Source organism: Microcaecilia unicolor, chromosome 3 (assembly GCF_901765095.1).
Source record: "Microcaecilia unicolor chromosome 3, aMicUni1.1, whole genome shotgun sequence".
Classification (NCBI taxonomy): Eukaryota; Metazoa; Chordata; class Amphibia; order Gymnophiona; family Siphonopidae; genus Microcaecilia; species Microcaecilia unicolor.
The window spans coordinates 365,502,860-365,530,658 of NC_044033.1; the positions used below are offsets into that span (position 1 = coordinate 365,502,860).

Here is a 27,799-nt window from a genome sequence, read left to right on the forward strand (position 1 = left end):
ATAGGCTATATTAGCGACATCCAATCCAACTCAGCATTCAAACCTTTTGGTGTAACTGTTTGCAACCAATATATATATACCATTGTTCTCTGAAATTTAGAATTTTTACTGTTGAACCACCCTCCGTTTTCCTTTCTATACACATATCCTCTATTTTATGATTTTTCTGCAGCCAATGATCGACAATAGGAGCCTGCATATTCTGCGTGGTTATTCTAGATTTATGTTCGATACGTCTTATTTTAATTGACCTTGCACTTCTTCCAACATAAATAAGGTCACAAGGACATATGATAGCATAGATAACATTACTACTATCACAGTCCGTTACTACATTGCTCTTTATACTTTTATCTCTAGTAGGAGGATTCCAGATCTCACCTAAAATTGCAGATGAGCACCATTGGCAGTGTCCACAAATGCTTTGACTACCCCTTCTTTGAACAACAGGAGAAGAATTGGATAAACTTTTAAATTACTACTTAACCGTTCTCCCACTGATTTACCTTTAGTATAGGATATAAGAGGAAATTCAGAAAAACATGGATAAAGCTGAAGAATATACAAATAATTCCTTATGATCTGTACAGTTTTCTGACTCATCTGATTAAAAGTTAGAACACAAGTTAAAAAGTCTACTTCATCCTTTTTCCTTCCTGTAGTAATAATGATCTCTGAGCAAAATGTGCTCTAAGATATGCTTTTCTAACCGCAGATCTGGGGTACCCTCTCGTAATAAATCTAGATTTTAATTCTTTCACATGTTGTTTAAACTCAACAAGCGTAGAGCAAATTCTATGGGCTCTCAAGAATTGGCTTATAGGCAAATTGTATTTCAGATGATGTGGATGGAAGCTGCCGAACTGCAGCAAAGTGTTTCTACTCACTGGCTTCCTATACAAGGAAGTAAATAATTTGTCAGCATCTTTATAAATCCACAAGTCTAGAAATTCTATAGCAGTGGTACTTGCAGCCATAGTAAAGGAAATATTCAAATTCAATGTGTTAAGCCAACTGATAAATTCTTCTAAAGCTGCTTTTGATTTTGTCCATATAAAGAACACATCGTCCAAAAATCGTTTCCATAAATGAACTGATGAAAAATATGTGGAAGAATATATCTGAGACTCAATTTGGGCAACATACAGAGTAGCCACGGAGGGGACTAGAGTTGCCCCCATAGCCACCCCCTGTGTCTGGAGGGGGGTGGCTATGGGGGCATTTGACCATTAAGGGCACTTTTTTGTGGCTTATCCTCCAACATTCTGAAGCTGACTGCATGACTGAGGCATTCCTGCTCTCTGTATCCATCTCCTGAATTGACATCACGTACTTCCGGGTTCGTCACAAGCAGAAGTGACCAACCACACGAGGTTTCTCGGCTTCAGAATGTTGGAGGTGCATTCTATTAAATAGGATTGGTCAGTTCCTTGAAGCATAGCCAGAGCTCAGCGTCCTGCACAGTAATGATCAGACACCAGAGAGAGGGGGGGGGGGGGGGGCTGACACCAGAGGGGGGGGGAGGTATCTCTGTCACACACACACTCTCTCTCTCACAGTCAATGTCTTTCTCTCACCCTCACACACTGCGTCTCACACACTCTATGTCTCACACTGTATCACATTCACTCTCTATGTGTCACACAGTCACTCACACACTCTCTTGGTCTCATATACTCAGTCTCACAGAGAGTCTGTGCCTCACACACACTCTCTCTCGCATACACTGTATCTGTGTGAAACGCACGCTCTCTGTCTCTCACTGTGTCTCACATACGCACTTGCACACACTTTCATTCTCACACACACACTTTCTCTCTCACAGACACACTTGCACCCAGACTCACTCTCTCTCACACACACACACACACTCACACATTCAAACTAAAAGACAGCCTCCCATTCCACATTATCTTATCCCTATCTTAGAAGGAGGAAGGTCAAAGGGGCATTCAGCTGCTTCTGCCCTGCCAGTGTTGTCATCCAAAATAACACAGGCTGAATCACATTCAGCACAATTTTGGAGTATGGACACAATTCAAAAAACATCAGGAGGTCATTGGTTCCAACACAATACTTTCTTCCTGACAACAAAAGCTATAACAGATACTTGGCAGTCCCAACATAACACCTTCAACACCCTGTTAGAACAGTGGGGGCTGGGTGACACCAATATGACACCTCCCATTTCCATTCCTAGGAAAAATGGTGACTTGTCAGCCCCTATCATCTCTTAACCTCCCCAAAAAGCAGTAGTAGCAGGAATGTACCCAGGCATAAAGCAACTTCAGTAGCCATATCAGGGAGTGGTCTGTTAGGCAGGAAACAGCTTGAGTGGTGATGGCACACAGAACTGCCTCACCTCCTGCATTCTGCTGCAGGTGTGTTTTCTTCACCTGCATATCAGCTCTTGCCTTCTCATACTGACTGCTGCAGTAGCAGCAAGAAGACTAACTCAGAAGGTTTCTAGCAGGGAAAAGGGAAGTCAACACTGCACTCTTCAATTAGCAGCCCTTCCTTCACTGAGGTTGTTGGCACCCATGCATTTCCTTATTGTAGTTCAAAGACCACAGATTGAAAAATATTGATCTATGCCACTGTTTCCCATGTCCAGAAAGATGATAGGAACATATTTGTCCTTTTTTATACTTGCGATCTCTGCCCTTAGAATGGGTTATTGACTTAATTTACACCCCCTCATGCACAGTACATATGCTCCTGCAAGGGTCATAAATTCTTCTGGTCTGTCTTTGAACTTTCTCTGTCTTCAAAGGTTTATGGCATTTGCACTAGTGATAACAAATCCAATTTCACAGCCTAATGTCTGGGTTATTGACCATCCAATACGCAAAGCCATTCACTGGGACAATGGCATATGTATCCTAGGATATTACTTTTTTCAGTAAGTTGAATCCTTTCAGTCCTATATTTGTCACATTCTCACCACCAGACCCTTCTGTAAAATTGCTTACCTTAATGCTGTTGAACTCCACATACTATTTTCAACACTTGTTGCGGAGGAATTATTCCCCCTCCCCCTTCCCCCAAGTTAGAACTAATTCAAGACCTATAAAACTCATTCTTTCTTTCCAGGGATTCTTAACAGTAATGTCACTCCCACCCCCCATACACACACAGAGGCTTCTCCATTCTGGTTACCTGCCAGCCCGTATCACATACAAGATTTTACTTCTGGTTTACAAGTCAAGATTTCCTTCCACCTCTGCTTATCTCAACAACCTCCTCATCACCCCTTCAATGCCTCCACTCTGCTGATTAATAATCTCCTGGTCCTAATGTAACAAGGGGTTAAGGGTAGTAAGGGAAAGGGAAAAATAATAGAAATACATTTTAAATACTTACCTGGGGTGCTGCAGGAAGCGGAGAGTTTTTTTTTTAAGCCCGGGGACAGTTGGGGACAGATCCTGGCCCAACACGCCCCGGACTTCCTCTTCACTCCCGGGGACGATTGGGCACGTCCCCGGGAGTGAAGAGGAAGTCCGGGGCGTGTTGGGCCAGGTCCGGAGGCCACCCAGCGAATTTCGGGGTCCGGGAGCAAGGGAGCGTGTTCCCGGACCAGAAGAGGGGAACCGGAGGCCGGAGGAGCGCTGCAGGAGGCAGCGCAGAAGTTTTCCGGCTGGGGGGAAGCGCTGGAGTGAGTTTTTTTTAAAAAAAAGATGGCCGGCGAAGGTAGAACGTCGGCGCGAGTGTGCATGAGGCGTCTTCGCGTCTAGGCCGAAGCCGGGGCCTAAATTTTGGGCCGGCTTCGGTTGTTTTTTTGTTTTCGATCCGGTTTCGTGTGAGGACGTCCGGGACCGGAACCAGGGGAAGTCTACAGGTGTGGGGAAAATCGACAATCAGGTAAGGGGGTTTTTAACCCGAAATTTTAATGTATTGATTTTTAAATTGTACAAATAGGGTTTTTGATTTTTAAAAAATCAGGGTTTTGTTTAATTTAAATTTGGTTTTCACTTTCGGGTTTAGGGGATTTTTCCTGATTTTTCCAGTGGGTTACATTTTGAATTTTAATATTTTAAAGGGGTCTTTTGGGAGGGGTCTGGTTTTAAGGGGTTAATTAAGGGTTAATTTTTTTAATTCGATAGGGTAGGTCCGAGAGGGGAGTTGGAAATTTTTGGGATGGTTTTTGGGCGGATTTAGGGATTTTGGAGGGGTTTAGAACAGTTTATTTGAGGGCGGACATGGGAATTTGGGATTTTTAAAATTGAAAAACAGGGATGGATAGAGAATGGGGGATTTAATTTTTGGGCCAAATTTTAAGGGTTTTGGGTAAACGGTAGGGGGGCTAGGATTTTTGGAAATATTTTTACATTGAAGTCAATGGGGTTTTTTATTCAAAATGGTGCTGGAGCAGTGCTGGTCAACATTCCGCAGGTCAGCTTGGCCAGTTTAGAATTTTAAAAAGTGATGGTGATTGGCTGAGCTGACTGTGGAATGGCAAGCCAGTGCTGGTCTCCTTGGCAACGGGGTTTGGGCAGTTGGTCAGAATGTGTTTGGGAGTCAAGGTGAGAGGAGGTGTGATCTGTGTTGGGAGTGTGTGAGAGTGGTGTCAGGGAAGGAAGAGGTAGAAATTTGAGAAAGACTTGGGAAAGTATTGAAAAATAGGGTATTGGTTAGAGTATAGGCTGGATAGAGTATAGGTTAAAGTTAATATTCATTTTTATTGGGATTTAGGAATTTGGGGTATTTTTAGGAAGTTGTGAGGTTTGGAATAGGGAATATAGTATATGGGAAGTTGGGGTATAGTGAATAGTGAATTAATATTAGAATTTAGAAGAGTTACTGTGTTTAAAGGTTAAATTAATAGAGAGGGGATAGGTGTAGGGGTATAGTAGGGAATATTAAGATTATAATTAAAAGTATAGTAGTGGAATGAGAGGTATGTTTGAATGAAGACTACCAAACATATTTGATATAAAAGTTAGATAAATAAAAGTTTAATTAGAGAGTGTAAGTTTATAGGATAGGGAATTGTTTAATTATTTTGATTTTATTAGATAGATGGCCCCAGTTTAAAATTGTTACGGACACTAGGTATCCTGGTACCTGGTCAGTGAAGGGAGGGTATTGCTTCCATTTATTTTATTAAAGGGTGAGGTTTAGGAGGAAGAGCCGTCACCTACAAGGAATCCTGAAAAAGCTGACACTGCAATTACAAGGGCCCCAACGAAAGCAAGGTTCACCGGCGCACTGGAAAAAGAGGAACAGCCTACAGCTAAGTGACTGTACAGAGAATTCTGTGACTGGGGGTAAAGGGACAACAGTGGGGTTAAGTACCCTGAGAAAGAAGAGAAAACAAATAAAACAAAATACTTACCTGTACCAGGAAAAGTGGGGTGTAGACTCTGTAAAACAGAAACGTGAACACAAAGAATCACATTCTATGAAAATACTTATTCAAGGGAATACTTAAAAATCTCAGAAAAGGGTAAAGAAATAAAGAGGAAAAGAAAACAAAATACTTATCTGATATATAAGCTGGTGAAGTACTGAAATTTGACCTGTAAGGAAAAGAAAAAGAATGTATGGTAAATTTGGGAGAGTTTAAGAAATATTTATGGTTTTTATTGAGTTGCGATTATTATTATATTGAAAAGTTTTAAATAAAGGTTAATTGATTACATAAAAAAAAACATCTGATTGCCATCTGATTTTGGGAGTTTGAGCAGGAAAAATCCTAACATTTTAGTTTATTTTCCTCTCCTGGTCTTAGAGATCAGGAGACGAGGTTAGTGATTGTACCCACCCTCTGGCCTTGGTGATTGGGATCTCAATTTAGCTGTCACGACTACAATCATCTGGCTATTGAGACCCCTTTACTTGATTACAGCATTACCCTAGGCTGAGGGGGTGTGGCACACTATCATCACCCACGTAGCTCTGTCTTTCCTCCTCCCATGACTCTGCCTTCCATTATGTCGGCCCAAAGCTTTGGAGTAACCTGTCCCATTTCATTAGGAATCAGCCTTCTCTCTCAACTTTTAAGCAAGCCCTAAACCCCCACCTCTTTTCCAATTGCTTTCCTCCCTATACCTGACTTTCTCTTCTCTGTATTATTAGTACTGCTGCCTTGTTTTATGCTATGCACCCTACCTGGTCTATGTCTCTCTCTTACCTGTTCTTCTGTTTTGCTGCTTTGATTTTATTTTACCAGTCTCATTCTAAACTGCTTAGTTGCCTATGGGGCTCATTTTCAAAAGAGAAAAATGTCCAAAAAGTGGCATAAATCTGCATTGGGACGTTTTTCTCACAAAAATGTCCAAATTGGTATTTTCTATGAAGTCCATCAGAAGTGCGTTCAAATCACAAGGGGGCAAGTCAGGGGCATGTTAAGGGTGGGATCTGGGCATTCCTAACACTTGGATGTTCTTCTGCCATAATGGAACAAAACAAAAACATTCAGGGCTATAAGTTGGACGTTTTGGTCTACACCTGTTTTATTAACGAATAAGCCACAAAAAAGAGCTATAAATGACCAGAAGACCATTGGAGGGAATCAGGGATGACCTCCCCTTATTCCCTTAGTGGTCACTAATTCTCTCTCACCCAACAAAAATGTGACTAAAAACATTACTTGTCAGCCTTAGATATATTACTCAGGTCCATTATAGCAGCATGCAGGTCCCTGGAGTAGTCTAGTGGGTGCAGTGCACTGCAGACAGGTGGACCCCTCCACATGTATGCCCTTGGGAGGTATATCAAATGTACACAATAAATAAAATAAGTATACCAGTTATTACCCACTGTAGATTATATCTCCTTCCTGCTTGTACCCTAATAATATCGATACATAAGGTATTTATTAGATTTTTTTTACAGTGTTCATCTTGCATTCATTCATTTTCACTGTTCCTGCTGTACCTGTGCTGCCTTGTGAGAGACCTCAAGAAAATCTTAGTTTTGCACATGGATGCGGGGCACAACACAGAGGAACCTCTCCAGGAATATTGACACATTTTCCTCATGATCGATTTCTAATATGGAAATAATCAAAGTAGAGCTGTTATCCATTGTATTTGGAAGTTCTCACGATATACCAGCTACCTAAAAAGCTAGGCTCCAAGAGGCCCTTTTACAGAGTGGCAGTAAGCCCAACATGGGCTTACCACTGGCTATTTTGGGACTACTGCCTGCCCAACGTGGCCACCGGTGGTAGTTCTGGGTCAAGCACATACCATTTCCGGGGGAAGAAACCCTGGAAATAGTTAGCATGGTGGTAACCCGGCAGTAGTTAGGCATTTCTGTGTGCTGCTGGGTTACCGCAGGAACCCTTATCACATTGGATGGCGGTAAGGGCTCCTTGCTGCATGGCCACATGGTAAGAGTTTTCTTACCACATGGCCATTTTGTTTTGGGGGCTTTTTACCCACTGCAGTAAAAAAGGCCCTGGAGCATGGGAAAAATGGTCCCCACTGCTACTGCAGGGCCCTTTTTCCTGCAGCTTGGTAAAAGGACCCCCAAGTGTCTGGTTCAACAGTAGCCTGGGATATGACTGACCACAAGCTAACTTCCTTAATTACTAGTGCAAAGTTAAGCTGCAGCTTAATATCATTTGATGCAAATTGGAAAGTAAATATGGAACAGTTATGATTTTCACCCCAAACCCTGCCCCAGTAAAACCAATAAGACCAATGGGTACAGAGAGGAGTGGTAATTAAAGTGATCATATATTAAATCCATCAAAAACTACTGCTATTTGGTTGACAGATCATATCATCTGACTTTATCTCGTTTTCTTCAGGGTCAACCTATTCAGCAGTTCAGTTCCTTTAAATATCTAAGAATTACTATTGATCATGAACTTGGTTTGAGACTCTTATTGCGTCCATTGTTAAAAGTTGTTTTTTCACGCTCCATCAGTTTCGTGGAGTCCAAGCTTATCTTAAGGAACAAGATCAGCAGACAATCATGCATGTTGTCATTAGTTCATAAATAAATTATTGCAATATGGTTTTTGCCAGTGTACCCCAATATCTACTTAAAAGATGCCAATCAGTTCAAAATATGACTAGTTAACTTATTTGTCATGCTCACAAATTTGATTGAGTTTCCCCACTTCTTTATCAATAACACTGGCTCCCTAGCGAGCACCAGATTAATCTTAAGATCTTGTTACTAGCTGATAATGCACTCCAGAATATCTGGCATTACCACTATCTCCTAACAATCTGCCCCTTCACTTATGTTCTTTAAATTAATCTTTTCTCTTTCTCCCACCTTTGTCTCAGGCCCATTCTGAGTCTACCATTTCCTTAGCTTTTTTTTCTTTTTAGCTGACACTGTAAAACCCTTTGCTATGAACTTTGCGTAGTGAAGGTTCCCAGAACAAATTTAAGGTTGGTTTAAAGACACATTTATTTGAGGCAGATTTTTCTGGATTTTAAATATATCAATGGTTAATGAAAGGAAAAGGGGTTGGTACCTGTGAGGTTTTGGTATCTTTACTATGTCTTACTTTGAAAAATAGAGTTCTATGTAATAATTAATATGAATGATCTAGAACAGGGGTTTTATTTATTATTATGACATTTGTATCCTGCATTATCCCAAACAGAGCTTAGGTTCAATGTGGCTTACAATCCAGTTATAAGCAGCTACTATCTCTGTCCCTTGAGGGTTCACAATCTTGGGGGGGGGGGGGGGGGGGGGGTTACTAAAGGTTAGCTTGAGTTATTCCTACAGGCCCTAATACAGATAACTCAAGCTCATCTTTAGTAAAAGACCCCATTGGTTTTTAAATCTAAGGCAATGAAAGGTTAAGGTCATAAGGAGGTGTAGTGGGAATTGAACCCAGGATGCTGGGAGTAACATCTACTGCATTAACCATTAGGCCACTCCTCCACTCAAGTCAGTTCTCAGGACACACCTAGCCAGTCAGGTTTTCAGTATAGCCACAATGAAAATGCATGAGACAAATTTGCATACAAGGAAGATAGTGCATGCAAATCTATCGCATGCATATTCGTTTTGGATTGTGTGAAAACCTGACTGGCTAGGTGTGTCCCAAGGACTGGGTTGAGAACCCCTGTTCTAGAATGTTTGTGGTTTCCGTCCTAACATGATTTTAAGGGGTTCATTTCCTTCTTCTTTTTATTTTAATACTGTAAACTGCTTTTCTGTATTTATTTATTTATTTGTTGCTTCTATCCCACATTTTCCCACTTGTGCAGGCTCAATGTGGCTTACAGTAAGTTAAATAAGAGTACAAACTTAAAGATTAGGCAAGCATCTAACAGAATGAACTAGGTAGGGTAGGGGACAAGGGATACATTAATCAACATAGTAAGATGAGGGGTAAGTCTTAGCAAAGAGGAATGTCTTTAACAACTTCTTAAAAAGGGCGTGATCCTCTTGAGTTTTAAGGTGATGAGGTAACGTATTCCAGTGTTTGGGACTCCAGTAACGGAAGGACGAGGCGAAGATTTGTATTCCCTACAAAAGGCAGTATAGAATGTTTTAATAAAGATAAAGCTGAGGCATATAGATTTAAAATAAAGGAAATAGGGTTAGAAAGATTTAGGAATTAGCTAGCCAGGATGTATAACTATAATATTGCTGTTCTCTAATGTGTGCTAATTTGTACAGGAAGAGTCTATATGGTTCATAGAAGCATTGCCTTACAACCCAGTAATTTATTACAATGACAGAACAGCTATTTTTTTTAAATTAATGAATGGAACTAAATTCTAATGCGCTATGTACTAACTTCCTGTCTTGTTTGTGCTTTTCCCTTATACCTTTGTGTGTCATGAAGACGCAGCCAGAACGTTGTTGATCTATGATTTCTGGACACCTCCAGCCCTTCTCTTTAAGATTGCCACTGCATATTTCCTTGTGAGATTGCACTATGCCCCTGATCCCATGACTCCAATTGGAAAGCAGAGGAGGATTTAGCCAATTAAAGATAGGAAGAGAGACAGAAGAAGTCTTTGAGGGGGTCTTTTACTATAGCTTGGCTTGAGTTATCTGTAGCAGAGCCCATAGGAATAAAATGGGTCCTACTGCAGATAACTCAAGCTAAACTTTAGTTAAAGACCCCCTGAGAGACTTAAAGCATTTTGAATATCTGGTAATTTAAGGTTTTTATTTTTATTGCAATGCTCAAATTGTGAAATGAGACATAGAATTATAATTGAAGTGGGAAAATCAAGTTCCTTTTTATACATCTTGTTCACAAATGAAATGAGCAGAAAAAGAGAGAGGCAGGTACACCACAATAAAAGCCAAATAAGAAAGAAAAAAACAAACATAGCTCTATTTTTCTGTGTTAAACAGATTTATTTTATAAGCACATGAACCGACAAGTCATATATATTCTGAAACAAATAAGACATTTATAGAAATGTTATTAAAATTAGATCTATCGATTAAAAGTAATCACATAATTAATTGCAATTAAAATTTTTAATTGAATGATTAATCATACGATCCAAATGTAAAAGAGTTGAAATAAATTTAGTATGTACACGTGGAAGCATATTTTCAAAGCACCTAGACTTACAAAGTTACGTGGAGGGCCATAATCAAACGGCGCCGGCCATCTATATGGCTGGCGCCGTAAAGGGGCGGCGCCAACCGTATTATCGAAAAAGATGGTCGGCCATCTTTTCTTTCGATAATACGGTGGGCGCCGGCCAAATCTCAACATTTAGGTCAAATGTTGAGATTGCCGGGTTTAGGGATCGCCGGATTTAGAGATGGCCGGCTTCGGTTTTCGGCCATAATGGAAACTGGGCCCGGCCATCTCAACATGTAAGCTTTTTGGTCATGCGAGGAGCCAGCATTTGTAGTGCACTGGCCCCCCTGACATGCCAGGACACCAACTGGCACCCTAGGGGGCACTGCAGTGGACTTCAAAAATTATTCCAGGTGCATAGCTCCCTTACATTGTGTGCTGAGCCCCCCAAATCCCCCCAAAAACCCACAACTGTACACCACTACCATAGCCCTAAGGGATGAAGGGGGCACCTACATATGGGTACAGTGGATTTGGGGGGGGGGGGGTTGGAGGGCTCAACATTTACAACCACAAGTGTAACAGGTAGGGAGGGGGGAGGATGGGCCTGGGTCCACCTGCCTGAAGTGCACTGCACCCACTACATACTGCTCTAGGGACCTGCATACTGCTGTCAGTGAGCTGGGTATGACATTTCAGGCTGGCATAGAGGCTGGGTGGGAGGGGGTTGGTGACCACTGGGGGAGTAAGGGGAGGTGATCCCCGATTCCCTCCGGTGGTCATCTGGTCAATTGGCGCACTTTTTTGAGACTTGGTCCTAAAAATAAATGGACCAAGTGAAGCCGTCGAAATGCTCGTCAGGGCCGGCTTTCTTTTTTCCATTATCAGGTGAAGCCAGCTATCTCGTAACCATGCCCCCGACCCGCTCCCGTCACGCCTTCACTACCCTACCGAAACGCCCTCTTGAAGTTTGGCCGGCTCTGCGACGGAAAGCAGTTGGCGCCGGCCAAAATCAGCTTTCGATTATACCGATTTGGCCGGGTTCAGGAGATCGCTAGCCATCTCCTGATTTGTGTCGGAAGATGGCCGGCGATCTCCTTCGAAAATAAGCTGGATAATAACCCATAGTTGTTTACATTTTATTTATTGATCCTAAACATTCAACCAATAATTTTGATTCCATCTCCTTCTCCTCCCTTCCCTTCCATGGTACCTTCCCTCCATCAATGATCACCATTTTTTCCCTTCTCTTTTTCCTCCCCTATGTTCTAGGATACCATGTCCCTTCTTTGATTCTTCTATCCCCTATTTCTGGCATCTGTCCTCCCCCCCCCCCCCTCAGTCCCCATCTTTCTCTTTCTCTCTCTCTCTCTGTCTTTTCTCTTGGGCACCTCTTCTTACCTCTCAGGCACCCCTCCCCCATTGCAGCTCACTCTCTAGCACCCCCTGCATCGCATCTCTCGCTCTTCTCCTCTTTCTCCCTCTGTGCCACTGCTGCCCCTTCCCCTGCATTTCTTGCTCTTCTCTTTCTCCTGCTGTCACCCCCTCCTCCACCACATCTCTTGCTCTTCTCCTCTTTCTCCAGCCACAGATGCTTCCCCTCCAGCGCAGTCTGCATCTTTCTCTCTCTTCCTTTTTTTTTGCTGGCAGTGGCACCTCTTCTTAAGTCTACAGCACTCAGGCAGCCCCCTCTCCTCTGCAGTTCCTTCTTTCTGCTCTTCATAGCCACTATAGAGTGAAAGCATGTTCTGTCACCCATGTCAAAGCCTCTCTGTAACAGGAAGTTCTGCCTCCTCTGACAGAACTTCCTGTTTCAGAAAAAGGCTTGGAGCTGAGTGACACACAGTGTGCTTTGAGGGCAGCAGCCATGAGGAATAGGAAACAGAAGCCACAGAGGAAAGAAGAGTGCCGGAGAAGAAGATGTACAGGCAGAGCAATGCTGGGTGTTTGTGGATGGGGGAGAGATGTGTTAACTCACATTAAAAACTTTAACAGGTTAAACATTTAATGTGTTAATCACATTAACATGTTAATGTGCAGCCCTAATTAAAATCAAATACATAGAATTTACCCCAGATTCTATATATTGCACCCAAATTTGGGTGCAATGCCGAGATGCACATAGAATATAATTATCTCAGTAACTGAATGCTAACAACCAATTACTGGTGTTAATTGGCACTAATTAGGATTTGTGCGTGCATCTGTCTGCATGCTATTCTATAATAGTGGATACCTACTGGATAAATAAGGGGTTAAAATATGTTTTTTTAACCTGGGGCAGCCATCCGGCAGGTTTTGGGGAGATCCAGGGGTCTCGGAATATTTGGGGAGGTTTTGGGACATTTTAGGGCTATTTCCAGCCTTTTTAAAAAAAATCCAGGGTCAAAAGTTTAAAAATAGTATTTAAAAAAAAATTAAGATTTTAAAAGTTTTGATTTTGAAATTAAAAGTACCTGCAGGGGGGTCCAGGGTCCAGCAGGATTGTTGGTGACCTGTGGAGGTCCTTTCCTGGTGGTCTGGGGGTTTCCCTGCACAAGCTCTGCCTTTTTGCAGCCTTCCTCGGGGCTGCCCAGCCAGAAAATAAAGTTCTCTGGGCAGCCACGAAAGGAAAATGGCCTGTCTGAGGCCTTGTTGTGGATCTGGGAAATACCAGCAGAGCCGTGCAAAAGTAGGCCCAAGCAAAGCTGGGTGCTCGATTTTTGAGCTGCCCGGCTACAGTTCCAGAGATTTTCACGGTTTTTCAGGGTCTTTTTCTTTTGGACTTGATTTTTAAGGAGGACCATGGGGACTTGATCCAATGGTGGTCGCCAGGTTAGGGGACTCTTGGGAATCAGGTAAGGGGTCTGGTGACCCAAAACTTTGTTTAGTTTTTTTTTTTTTTAATTTGTGGGTAAAGTGAAACCATGGTTCTGTGGGTATGATAGTGCATGATTGTTTTGGTGATTTTGGTAAAGTTTGATATATATTTTACTTTAAAATTTGGTAAATGGAGAATCAATTTGGTTTGATATGATTCTAAGTGTCTGTAAAAAAATGTGGGTTGTAAATGGACAGTTTTATTGGTCAGGAGACGTCAGGTATTCAAGCTGAGTCTCTGTTGCCTTAGCAACAGCTTGCCTGTCAGTTGATGGGAAGGGCAGAAGCAGCTGATGAGTGAGGACATGTTTTTGTGGTGTGTCTGTGACGGAGAAAGAAGAAACAGTTTTTAAAGTATTTTAAAGGAAGTTATGGTGTCAGGAAGGGAAACTGTGACACTGTATTAAGTGAGAATATTTGCAAAGGGGAGTATAAATAATTCTTGTGAGAGATTGTGTAGTACTGAGTGCTGTGTGTATCACAGCAGCGGCGTAGCTACGTGGGGCCTGAGTAGATTTGGCCCTGGCCCCCTCCTGCCAGGAGCTGCATTGAATGAAGGTGCTACTCCGGTGCCAAAGAACTAGATTCTTTTTGGCGGGGCCAGCAAACAACAAGGTATTTGAAGTGGCGGGGCGGGTGGCGACGGCGGGGGAGGGTTGGTGGTGGAGGGGGGGTTCAAGGGGATCGTCGGGGGGGTCGGCGGGAGGGGGGTGCAATGTGGCGTCGGCTGGGGGGCGTCGGCAGGAGGGGAGCTAAACAGTGCCCCCCCCACCTAGGGCTGTGGCCCCGCTCCTGGCGAGGTCTGGCTACGCCCCTGTATCACAGTGAGAGGAAAGATTGTTTAAAATAGTTTTAAAAGAAGTTTTAATATTGGGAAGTGAAACTGTGTCACAGTACTGAGTGTGATAGGGTGTGCTATTTGTATTCAAGATTATCACAGGTAAATAAATAAATAAAATAGAATCAGCACAGTTACATGACAGCAATACTGAATTCATTTTTAAAGGGGGAAGGCCCTAGTGTAAGTTAAAGTGGGTAGATCTGATTTTAATCAGTTTCCTGAGAGAAAGAGGTTTAGTCTTTATAACATTAAAGGGAAAGGTTAAGGTATGAATTTAATTATATTTTGTGTGTTAGTATGTTGGATGATATGCTGACAGAGTTCCAGTGAGACAGTGTGTGCTCTTTTTTTTTTTTGCCCTTCCTAGGTTAGGGAAATAAAAGTATAGTAATAGGCCTGTAAGTAAGGGTATTTTTAATTAATTTATTTTATTAGAAAACTTGGCCACATTATTTTGAGAATTATTTAATATCACCTACTGAAAATTAATCAATAGTGTTATGAAGTTAGGGTTTTGTTTCCTAATTTATTTTGAGTAAGATAGGTTTAGGTAGAAGATTTGGAAGAGGAGAGAAGAGAGAAACCCTGAAAATTCTTCGGGCCCCCACACAAGTAACTTTGCAAGAGAACTTTGATAAAGTAACTGCACAAGGAAAAGACTAACTGGTACACCTGAGTACAAGCTGGGTCTTCTAAAGAGGATTCTGTGAATGCACAAAATATACAAAACATTCACACAAAGAATCAAATTCTTGCTAATAGCAAGAAATCTAAAGATTTAGAGGGAGAATTTATACAATTTAATGTTGAATAGTGTATACTTATCTGATTGTTGTTCTTTTCTCTCTGGTTTTTGAAGTAATTCTGTTGAGAGAACAAAAATAAATAAAAGTAAATAATTATAACTTCACATTTAGAATACTTATAATCAGATGTTTGAAGAAAAGAAATATTGTTGAATTTAAGTAAAAAGGTTGAATACTTACCATGTTGTGTTGAAAGAAAATAAAAAAAATAATTTGTGAACACTTCTGTCCGGTTCCTATAAAAAAAGAAAAACCCTGAGATTAGTTTTACTTTCTCCCTCACACCTTGTGTGTGAGAGACGAAGTAGGTTTAATGTGCTCTCTCCTGCTCTTGGCTGTCTGACCCTGAATATTCGGCTTGACTACAAACAACAACAACAGGTATCCTGGGGCACACTCTTTACGCTGAGGGGTTACATGCACCTTATAGAATAACACTATTCTGAATAATGCCATAAAAATGCTGCCGGAACAGCGCCCTAATGCTCAAAGCTAATGAGATTCAAATATAGGTGAGCTCGTAGATTTGAGCATTGGGGAGATCAGCGGGAGGATTATGCTTGGCACGTGCACAGAAAGAGAAAGGGAAATGGGACTTCATATACCGCCTTTCTGTGGTTTTTACAACTACATTCAAAGCGATTTATATAGTATATAAAGATAGCTATTTGTACCTGGGACAATGGAGGGTTAAGTGACTTGCCTAGAGTCACAAGGAGCTGCAGTGGGAATTGAGCCCAGGCCCATAGGATCAAAGTCCATTGCACTAACCACTAGGCTACTTCTCCAAGAGTTCAGTGGTAAGCTCAGCTCCTGTGCTCATGTGCTTGGTAAAACCCGAACATGAAGCACACATTGACATCTGTTTTTTCAGCCTAAATATAAGCGTTTTAAATTTTCTGGATGCTTATATTTAGATGCAAGTAACAGACTCCAATGTGTGCTTTGTTTCTTTTTGTTTTTTTGTTTTTTAATGCATAGTCACTTTAAATTTAGATGCAGGACAAGAATGCTAATGAATGCTTCACATTTCACATTCAGGTCTGCTATGTCTCAGAACCAGTGCTCAAGGGCTTGGACGGGTTTCCTTCTGTTTCCAAAAGCAATCAAAACTGGTAGGTTTTGCAGAAAGAATCACGAGAGAAGCATGAGAATCATAGGAAATCCTCTCTTCCAACACCCTAACACCTGCTCGGACCTGGCGCTATTTTTTACAGCACTAAGGCACCTTTCTTTCAGGTGCTTTGTTCTGATCATTGGGGAGGAATACAAAATTACCTCATTTAAATGAGCTTGACTACATTTGCATGCCACCTAGGCTAAGGCCTTGCGTGCTTGTTGTTTGCTGAGCTAGACCCCCTGATCGTTTTCTGTTAATGGCATCTGGTGCCCATGTTTACCTTTGATCATTGGGGCATTACTGCTAAAATTGTCCGATGTCCATTTCTGAGTACTATTTATATAATTTTGCCCTGAAAGAACATTGGGGCTCTTTTACTAAGCTGTGGTAAAAAATGGCCATAGCATGCCCTTACATAGGCCTTTCCTGTGCGCCAAGGCCATTTTTACTGCAGAAGTAAAATGGCTGATCTTCCATTATTTGAATTAACGGTCATGTGCTAACATTGCCATTAGCGTGCGACCATTAAATAAAATTAGCATATGACTACTTACAGACACCTATTTTGTAGGTGGTAAGGACTCATTCATTAGCATGAAGTAATGTAGATGCGCTAACTGATTAACACAGAAACCCATTTGAATGCGCTTGAATCCAACAAGTTAAAAAAGGAGTGTGTGAAGGACTGTATATATGCTGCTTATGTTGGCAAAAAGCGGGAGTTGCAATATCGATTTCTAAACATTTATCATATACTATTGTTACATGAAATAATTTAAATGTTCTTAATATCCATTAAAAATGTTACAAAATTGTCACAGTCCTAATATGATATTTAAGAACAAAGAGCAGGGAATATTTTAAGAGCACTCGCTAATATTTCTCCACCACTTACCTATAAGGTAAGAATGATTTACAATTGCAAGAATACAAAGGAATTAAATGCTATATTTCTGTAATTTCACTAGCATGTACTGCAAGATTTAAAAGTATGTGCTCAGAGCATGGCACTAAGTTTTAAGAGTGTCCATGCACTATCAGTATAACTTTAAAAGATACCATATGCTCAGAAAACAAAGAGACTATATTTTTAGCTTCAAAAGGGTTTATTCAAAATACAAATATTGCAGCGAGAGATAGCTTCAAGGATCGTTACAGAGAATTTGTGCATAATACAAAGCAACAGGTTCAAATCAAAGGTTTTTAGGTTGACTTACAGTCCTTGTTACAAGCATGCTGTTGTCCAGCAGATTGATGAGCACATGGTTGCAGGGATGTCTTCCCAGCAGGGAGGCAAGCTGCAGGTTCCCAGAGCAGCAGATCCCAAAGAAAGAGGCAGGTCTCAAGAGACGAGCTGGGCTATTTCCAGGCTTTTTATAGTTAGCAGAGAAGCATGGTGGGTGTATGTCCTGGATCATTTGCTTCCTGGTTTGCACTGGATATTTTGCAAGGCATTATGGTTATTGTAGTCTGTTCACATGATCACATTATAAGTCTTTCCTTTCTGCACATGTCTTGGCGTCTTCATGTCTGATAGCTGATGGGAGGGGGCAGATATACATATCTGAGGCAATTAACAAGCAAATGCCTTGTTTATGGTTTTCCTTTGTTTTCAGTATCTGGATTTACACTTTTCCAGACTCTCTGTCTGCTGGTGGAGATGTCTTGATGAGCCTTCAGGTGCCCACCTTAGTCATGCTTTTGTTACCAGTCCTTCAAGTGGGAGGGGGAGAGGAAGTTTGAAGACTTCTGAAGTAGTGCCTTTTGTCCTTTTAAATGTTTCCAAAGGGAGGGGGAAGAGGGGCTTGAACTGAAGGCCAGTTTCTGCTGTAGTTTCAATAAGTCTTTTAAAATTGTATTTTTATATTGTTATATATTTGTATCTGATCCAACACAACATTATGCTACATATATTTCAATAATCCTGACAATTAAACTGATACCATTACACTATTATGTCTCATCTATCCAATACTAATGGCAGATGGCGTTAGTTGTCCACAGTATAGATGGAAAGTTCTCTATACTGATTATCTATGACCCTAATATTGACAATCCTCAATACATTCTTGATTTGAACAAGCAACTTTCATTAGTTAAAGTAGATATTCCTTTTTCAGTAGAAGTCACATAGTAAATCCTTTGCAAAGGTGGCAAGGCTGCTTCTAGAAATTCCTTCTGCTTTTGGAAGCAGAAGGAAGTCCATGCATAGCAAACTATGAAATAAATTCCTCACTAGAATTAGCCTAACCTAAGTTCAAAAATCTTAAATTAATACAACTTTGTATATTCTCCAGGTTCTTAACTTTCCTTATTATTTATTTTTGTTACATTTGTACCCTGCACTTTTTCCCACTCATGGCAGGCTCAATGTGGCAGGCAATGGAGGGTTAAGTGACTTGCCCAGAGTCACAAGGAGCTGCCTGTGCTGGGAATTGAACTCAGTTCTTCAGGACCAAAGTCCACCACCCTAACCACTAGGCCACTCCTCCACTATTATCATAGATTTATCTTGTATTAACAAAGCTTGAAAAGATGTTAACTCTGTAACATCTTTGTCCATCAAGCCAGTCTTTATAGTACATGAATTGACCTTAGACTCCAGTTGAAGAAGCTGTAGAAACATAAATAAAGGAGGAGCAAACCTGGTGTAAACTCACAATGGCCTCCCAAAATGTATCCAAGGTCACTGTCACTGGATTCACCATTGATTTCAGGGGAGATACAACCATGAAAGGAGCAGGTAGGGCTCCGCCACTGTTAAAACTACTCCAGTTCGCAACTCCTCCAATGCCTTAGGAATCTCAGCTGCCTTCTCCCCTGAGAGCAGCAAGGAAGATATCACACTCGCCACAAATAACAACCATCCACCAGAGTCTTGCGTCTCAGCTCTCCTCACAATTCAGTCTACCCCAGTGTCCTCCACTACATGTGAGGAGCTACGCTGATCAACACTTCTGGGTATCGAGGGAGTAACAGATCCTCTCGGCTTAGCAAAATCTCACTGTCCAGGTCGGGGCTCTTCCCTCTCCAGCAGCAGAAGCGCCCTGTGTGGAAGTGGTGATCACAAAAACTGTAATAGCAGTCTGCCGCATGCCGTTTGGTACCGGAGAAGGTGGAAGTTCTCCTCTTAGCTTCCCCCTACGGTTAGGCATCAGATAGGAAACACCAAAAGCAGAGGAAATCAAATAAATTAGGAGTGCCTAGAAATGCATCTTACACTGATGTCATCTTGGAAAGAAGGACATTTTAAAAAAGGAAAAAGGTTTTTTTTCTAAAATACTGTTTTGAACAAGGTTTTGTGATTTAGACGTTTTGTTTTTTGGTCCATTTTAGGAAAAAATACACGTAGGTGCAAAATGTAGAGATTCATGCTATTGAGATATAGGATGAGTCAGCATTTTTAGTAGAATGGTCCCCCAGACATCCTAGGAGAACAATAGCTCCCAGGTACACATCTCACCTTTGCTCCCTTATCTTGTCCTATGAGCCCTCCAAAACCCACCCAAAATCCACTGTCCCCCAATTGACACCACTACAATAGCCCTTATGGGTGAAAGGAGTACCTATATGTGCGTACAGTAGGGTTTTGGTGACCTTGGGAGGGGTCACAGTTTCCACCACAAGTGTGACGGGTAGAGGGTTTTAATATAGTAAACTCTGAGGCCTTTCTAAATACAGAAAAAAAAAAAGGTTAAGGGCTTCTTTTACAATTCTGTGCTAGTGATTTCTGTGTGGCAAATGAGAGGAAGCCCATAGGATTTGAATGGGCTTTCTCTCATTTGCTACACCGAGAATCAGTAACACAGCATTGTAAAATAGGCCCTAAATTCCCTATCTACTGGACCCTATTCTATAAACTGGCCTTACACTAGAGAGTTATCAAATTTGTTGCAGGCACAATAACAAACACAGCACAACAGGCATACAACATTTTCAAACTGCTTTAGAGTGGGGTTGAGCTTCCGTCAGCAAGGCTTCATTAATACTCCACCACTATCATCAGAGCTGTTAAATTGTAGTACACTCTCATACAAACCCACATAGTGCTTAGATTCAGTACTGTAAACAAACTCTAAATTTTTAGATTTTCTCATCCAGGTTCACACTTTACTGTGTTTACAGTCAAAACTATGAAATTCATTCACACTTTCTGCTTTCAAATTTGGTGAGAAGTCATCAATAACACCTCAGCAGCCAGCACTCTCCAATTTACAACCAAGAGCCCACTCTGACCACTTAAGAAAAATTACCAGTTACTTAAATTTAGCCAGCCATCTATTTATCCCTACTGACTCTGTACCAACCATCTTGAACCCATCTATATATTTGCACTTGGCCCCTGGGCTACATGGTAAGCTGTATTGTAGAAAAGCATTAACATCGTATCTAGGTTATCTGAAAGTTCTAATGAATGCCTATTAGGTGTTTCATTAGTATTATGCTGACATCTTTCTGTTATTTGAATTTCAGTGCTGTTAAATGTGTATATTTTTGATACTGTTTCATGGTAGTCTTATTATTAGGTTTTAATTTGCCTCTTTTATCAAACCGTGCTAGTGATCCCTGTGTGGCAATGCCGATGAAGCCCATTCAAAGAAATGGCATTGCCACACTGGGAATCGCTAGTGCGGTTTAGTAAAAAAGGCCCTTATTGTATTTATATTTATACTTGGTCATTTTTATTATTGGTTTTGAAATGGTTTCGGGTTTCTCAGCACCAGACAACTAATACATGTCTACTCCCTTGAGACGCTGCAGCTCTTCTCAGTAACTGACAGCCAGGGTTGCCAGGTGGAAAATTTTTTTCCAGCCTAAAGGAGCCCAAAATCCAGCCCAAAACCCGCCCAAACTCAAACCCCGCCCCTGACACCCCCGCCCCCGCGTCATCACCCCCGCCCCCGCCGTCATCAACCCCGCCCCCGCCGTCATCGGCCCCGCCTCCCCCGTCATCGGCCCCGCCTCCCCGTCACTAACCCCGCCTCCCCCGTCACTAACCCCGCCTCCCACGTCACTAACCCCGCCTCCCACGTCACTAACCCCGCCCAGAAACGTCATTAACCCCGCCCACCGCGGCCGAAAAAAGCCGGCGAAAAAACCGCAAAAGCCGGCGAAAAAACCGCCCCGAAGCCAAAAAGGAGCCCAAAAAAACCGCAACCCGCCGCGGGCAAAAATTTCCCGCGGCGGGTCGCGGAAAACCGCCCAATTGGGCGGTAAAACCGCCCACCTGGCAACACTGCTGACAGCCAGTGCCAGGCAAGCCATTTCCCTAGCAACAAAGTCTCAGCTGCCATCAGCTGGTCCTTCCCAGCCAATCAGATGCTTACTCACAGAACCTTCAGTTTTGTTTCTGAACATGGAACACCTTCTAAACAAGAATCATCTCCATTTTGAAAACTTCAATTCCAATAGACTTTAATGGGAAATTTACAGTTTTACCAACTTTACCACAAAAATCACATAGAATTGTAATACAAACTACCCCAAGCCCCATTCAGATCTGTATGATCCAAACCATATTTTCCAAATTTAAAAATAAATGTATTAGTGAACGTTATACATTTTTCGCACTAAAATGGGAAAAATTCACCCCAAAACCCCTAATATCTGTCTTAGAGCCTCTTTTATCAAGCCATGCTAGTGGCTCTCGGTGCAGTAATGCAGACAAAGCTCAATCATTTTGAATGGGCTCTGGTGGCATAGTTGCAGGTAAATCACTAGTGCAGCTTGATAAAAGAAGCCCTTTAACACACAGGCCTCGCTATGACCACTATCAATGGGAATCAAAAACAACAACCACAAATTCCAGCCTAAATTCCAAACACAAAATTTAACCAAATAAATATATATTTTTAAAGGACCCAGACCATATGTCCTACCTCTTGGAGACCCCTAAAGACCCCAACCACCAAAAATAAATGTTTTTAAACAGTACCCCAGAGCCCAAGCACCACATGACCAAAAAACACATTTTAAAATTTCAATAACTAAACTAGAGGCCCAAAAAACCCTTTACCCAACTCCTCAGAGACTGTCCAGGTGGTCCTCAACACCAAATTTATGATGGGACCCATCACGGCAGGGGGAACTACCCATGAACAGATGTGGGAACTTCCCAGGCAGCACAAAAAATCAAGCCCCTGGCTTCAATTGCAGCCTACTGAAGCTCCGGAGCTACACCATCCATATGTGAATGTCCATCATATGCCGGAGCTCTAGCAGCCAGGCCTTAGACCATTTTCTTTCCTCTTCCTCTCCTGCTGGCCTGCATTTCTCACCCTGCTGTAGCACGGGAAGTCGCGCCTGCTGTGTCTCCAGCCATGCCAACCCTCAAAGATGCTCTGGATCCAGAAAAAAGTTCTCCACTGTCCACCAATGCAGAGTATGGGCCTGAAATGGCCCGGAGCAGCCCCACAACCCTGGCCTCTATTTAATCCTGGGTTATGTTAAAGTATTCTGTAAGTTATGTATGTATCCGGTACAGCTGTCCAGTGCCTGGCCATTCTCCACCCATGTGAATGCTCCCTTTCATATACATGTAGGCACAAATTTATAGAATTGCCTTTAATGTGCATACATGATGAGTCTACCCACTTTTCATCTAAACTCTGTCCCTGAACATGCCTGCATGTGGGTTATGAAAACGTATGTACCCTCTTATCATGTATGCAACCCCTGAGGAATTTTATAAAAGCCCTTTTACATACATATAAAGACCTTTATGTGGATAAAATACTTTATGAAATTACCTCCACCCTGTGTATAGATGCTCACACATGTTTATAGTTAAGCTTGTATGTGCTTTTCTCTTATCGCACCCATGGTTTCTCAAATAATAAAACTGGTTTTGCCTTCATGTCTACATTATCTTACAACTAAATTGGTCATGTGTAGCACTAGAATATTCATTTCAGGGACAGCTTCCATTATATGTCTATTCACAGAGTGGAAATCCATCATTATACAGTCCATACCCTTGGGTGGAGCTACAATAACTTCAGTATTGAACCACGTTTGGATCATTGATTAATTCTTAACTATTTGTTTATTTTTCATATGCATATTTTGAACCACATTCACTCCTATAATTTTGTCATCAGACATTTATTTTCATATTTATTATTTATTTATGTTAGAACATTTATATCCCACATAATCCCAACAGAGCAGGCTCTATGTGGCTAACAATATATAGAGGATGAACATCAAACAAATGCAAGGGCGGAGCAAAGGAAAAGGTACATCGGGGGGGGGGGGGGGGCAACAGGGGAAGCCAGGAGGGACGGCAAGAAGTTATTGAAATAAGCACTATATATGCTTTGAATAATTTACTCAAAATGTGTTCTATCATACTATGTCACATTCAGTTTGGCAAATTACCACAATATTCATGGTTGCAATATGTGAAAACTATTAATATTCTCTTGATGTATGGGCAGATTGATTTTTGCCCATTCTCAGAACTAATGAGCTTTTCAGTGATGTTGATAGAATTTACCACTTCACAATAGAATACATGAATATTCATTGAACTTCAAAATCTTCAGATGTCTAATGCCTTGCATTTAAAATTCCAGCTATCCAGGTTGCCAATGGTAGCAACTATTTGTAAGTCTTTATTATTATTACTAATCTGAATTTTACTCACACCTTGTTTGGTAGCAGCTCAAGATGATTTATGTTTAGGTACAGTAGATATTTTCCTTCCCCCAAATCCTTACAGTGTAAGGGGGAAGTCATCAGTGTGGGTTATTATTAAGATGTAGAGGTATGTGATGGGGTGTATGCCCCATCACAGGGTAGTGAAGACCCCCAACCCAGAAAAGGTACCAAAACCAGACCTTATAACAGAACAACGGGTATGAGGTAAGTTCTATGGCCTGCTCACACAGAGTGAGGATATTGGGACCCTTCATGGGGCGGTTGTAGCTGGTCATGGAAGGCTATGTGGGAGGTGATAGGGGGGACTAACCCTTCCAGAATTTATTCTTATATTTCCCTGAGTGTTGAGAGTTAGAGACCAATATCCAGCAACAGGACACAGATTTATATTAACATATAATTTCTATAGGCAGAAGAACTGAGGACTTGGCTTGCTAAAGACCAGAGAAAAAGGGGGGGGGGGGGGGGGGGGGGAGGAACCTGCTAAGCCTGAGAGGAGCAAGGTAGGGAATCAGATCAAGACCCGACCATAGAGACGACCAGAGGGTTAGAGAGTAAATTCTCCCTTTCTGGAGGTAAAAGGGCCTTTGTTGGACTATTTTTGTGGATGGAACTTTTGCTGGATTGCAGAGGATTGCTATTGACTAACCTTTTGTTGAATTGCAGAGGATTACCATGGACTAACCTTTTGTTGGATTATTTTTATAGATGGAACTTTTGCTGGATTACTTGGGGCTAGGGGATTGGAGATTGAGGCTGACCTAGGCCTGGAGGACAAGGGTCAACAATGCGTTAAGGCCACTTTTGCTGCATCTTAATAAAAAGACCCCCAACAGGACCATCTTTAAGGGTGGGATGATCTCACCAAAAATCACGCCTCCTGTAACCAGTTTATGAAAAGGCAGGATTGCAAATATTACACCAGTTCCTAGAACATTCCTCTTTTTGGGAAAAGAGATCAAGCTAGGCTACTATAATTCCTACACAGAAATTTCTGTACATGCTCTCAGAATGCCTCACATTGGTCGCATATGCAAAATATAGATAGAACCTTAACTGCAGAATAAATGGCCATGTAGTAGAAATGTACAGACAATAACTGAACTGGAAACCCCAAGAAGCCTAATTTCTGCCCCAATGATCACCCACTGGCCCACCAGAGATGGAAGTAAACCTTGGGGGAAGGGGCCTGTAAGATATTGCGGTAGGTCCCATGAGGAGGGGTTGGGGATCGGAAAGGGCAGCTGCAGGAAAGAATCCAGAATGCCAGTTTTAGGTTGCCAACAGCAGGAAATAACAGAGGAAATGAATTGTCATTGACTGGCTATCCCTAATGGATGATATCCATTTAATGTTATAACAATTTTCAGCAGCACAATTTGTACAAGTGGCACTGATGAAAATTCACAAAACATTATGGAGATAATTTTATGATGTTTTTTTTCTGTGTGTAAAGCATTTTTATAGAAATGTACATCATATACACACCTAAAAAGTGCATATGTTGAAAGATCGTGCATATTTTTAAAGGGATATCTAGGCATTGCCGGGACATCATTTGGGCAGAACAGAAGTGGAGTTGCAATGTTCATGCATAATCTATAAAATATGTAGGTACATGCATAGAGTACATGCACATATTTATACCAACTTTGGAGCAAGTATGGGCTCAAGCATTTCATGTAAGGATACATTTACACCAGTAAATTTGCAAGTCAGCATTTTTGGAAATGTTTCTGGGTGCCCCTTATAAAGGCACATAGACATTTTTGGCCTATGTTACCTTTATAAAAACACAGAAAAACAGAGCGGGGTTCACACTCTCCACAGCAGTCAAACACAACAAAAAAATGGAGTGGAGAGGGCCAAATATCAAGAGATCAGTCGCCACACACAAGGGTAAGATGCTCCAGAAAAACCTTTATTAGGACCCCTTTATTAGGGTCCTAATAAAGGTTTTTCTGGAGCATCTTACCCTTGTGTGTGGCGACTGATCTCTTGATATTTGGCCCTCTCCACTCCATTTTTTTGTTACCTTTATAAAAACAAACATCCATAGAAATAAGTATCTTTTTGAACTTTTAACCTAAATGCCCTGTTATAAAAAGGACCCTCAAATAAATACATTAACCATTTGAAGTTATAGTAGGGCTTATATATATTTTATAAACTGTAAATTTTGGTGTTTATTTATCATTAGAAGTTCCTTGATGTGTTTTTGTACCACAGGTACCATTGCTCAGTACCTTTTCTGGAGCAGCATCAGTGCAGGAAAGGCACAAAAAATGATTGGAAGATACAAAAGAAAAAGCTGGGAATGGGCAAGAACTGGAAACATGATATTTTCTGATCTTTATCCAATAAATACCTATTTTAGGGCTCCTTTTACAAAGCTGCTTTAGTAATTCTGGCATGGCAAATGTGACAAAGCCCATTCAGTTCCTGTGGGTTTTGTCACATTTGTCGCCCAGAATCTCTAGCATGACTTTGTAAAAGGAGCCCTTAAATTTTAGGGCTGTTTTCCATCAGCCAATGCTGCCTATTGTGGAGGATCAAACCATCTGTTTGTCTGTTTGTCCATCCTTTCATACCTATCTGTTTGCTCATGTTCATACCTACAGTGTACATTAAAATTAAGAGCCAAAGACAAGGTAGAGCAGCTGTGCAGACATTGAAGAATTGGTGGTAATCTCTAGGTCCTGGTAGCAAAAGAGAGGCAGAGCAGCAGTACACAAATTAAAGCCAGTGGAAGATCCCAGGTATCATGGACAAAAAAGAGGGAGAACAGCTATAGAAACGGGAAAGGGGGATTGAGGGGGCAAGGCAAAAGAAAGGGGGAAAAAAGGAATGGGGCAAAAAAGAAGAAAGGGGAGAGAAAGGAATGGTAGAAAAGGGTAGAAAGGGAGCAGCTGATTTTCACTGCCACTCCTTCTGCTCCTCACTCATTCCCTTCTACCACTTCACTCTAAGGAGCAACATGTGCACCCAACCAAGAATTTATAGTTGTCATCCCTATGAAGTCACAGCTATAGTACCCAGTTAGTCTGATAAAGGGGATTATGCAAGTATGTGCATAGATTAGAGAAACCGAGAAAAATGAAGGCAGATAAAGATCATATGGCCTATCCAGTCTGCCCACCCATGCCATCTTCTATCCCTTCCTCTTCTTTAGAGATCCTATGTACTTGTCCCAAGCTTGCTTGAATTCAGATACTCTGTCTGCACCAACTCCACTGGGAGGTTGTTCCGTGAATCCGCTACCCTTTCCATGAAGAAATATTTCCTCTGAGTCTGTCCCCTTTCACCTTCATCCTATGCTCTCTCATTCCAGAGTTTCCTTTCAACTGAAAGAGACTCTCCTGCTGTGCATTTGTACCATGTAGGTATTTAAACATCTCTATCATAGCTCCCTTCTCCTGTCTTTCTTCCAAAGTATACATAGCCACAACCTTAACCTACAATCATTTGAGGGGAACAGAGCTTCCAGTGTAGCTCTACTGACCCATCAACATGATTGACACACAAGCTGAGTGGAATCTCCCTGTTCCTTGAGTTAGTGGCAGCACATAATCTGGGATAAATAGTTAACTTACTACGCCTGGAAGTGACAATAATTTCAAACTTCCACACACCAAAATCCATGAAACTGGCAGAGTAAAGTGGCTGTCTAGATTAGCCACCAATCAAGCATACCCTCAGATTCAGTACCTGGAAGTCCCTTTCTCCATAGCCATTGCAGCTGGTGATAGAAACATGGTAGTTGACCTTGTTGTTTGCTTTCTACTAAACCACTATTTCCATTGGACAACTGTAGCTGTTGCCTTACACCAAGCTCTCCATGCTGTGAGAATACATCTAAAGGAGCTGCTGCACTACCTAGGCACATTGCATATCCATTCTAAACCATAGGAACCAACTTTTCAAAATTATTGGGGGTGCTAAACCGAATGAAAATAATCTCTCCCTGTACACATACAAGGAACTTTCTTAATATTGGGGGTGCTCAAGCACCCACAGCACCCACAGAGTCGGCTCCA

At 41.6% G+C, this 27,799-nt stretch overlaps 1 long non-coding RNA gene across 1 annotated transcript; it reads right to left on the minus strand.

The window, feature by feature from the left end:
- Nucleotides 1-1,747: 1,747 nt before the first annotated feature.
- LOC115465122 lies at nucleotides 1,748-27,799 on the minus strand. The gene is made up of 3 exons (XR_003941327.1): nucleotides 27,667-27,799; nucleotides 17,742-17,748; nucleotides 1,748-1,758 (listed from the first exon to the last, which is right to left on the minus strand). It is a non-coding gene; the product is annotated as an uncharacterized LOC115465122 (long non-coding RNA).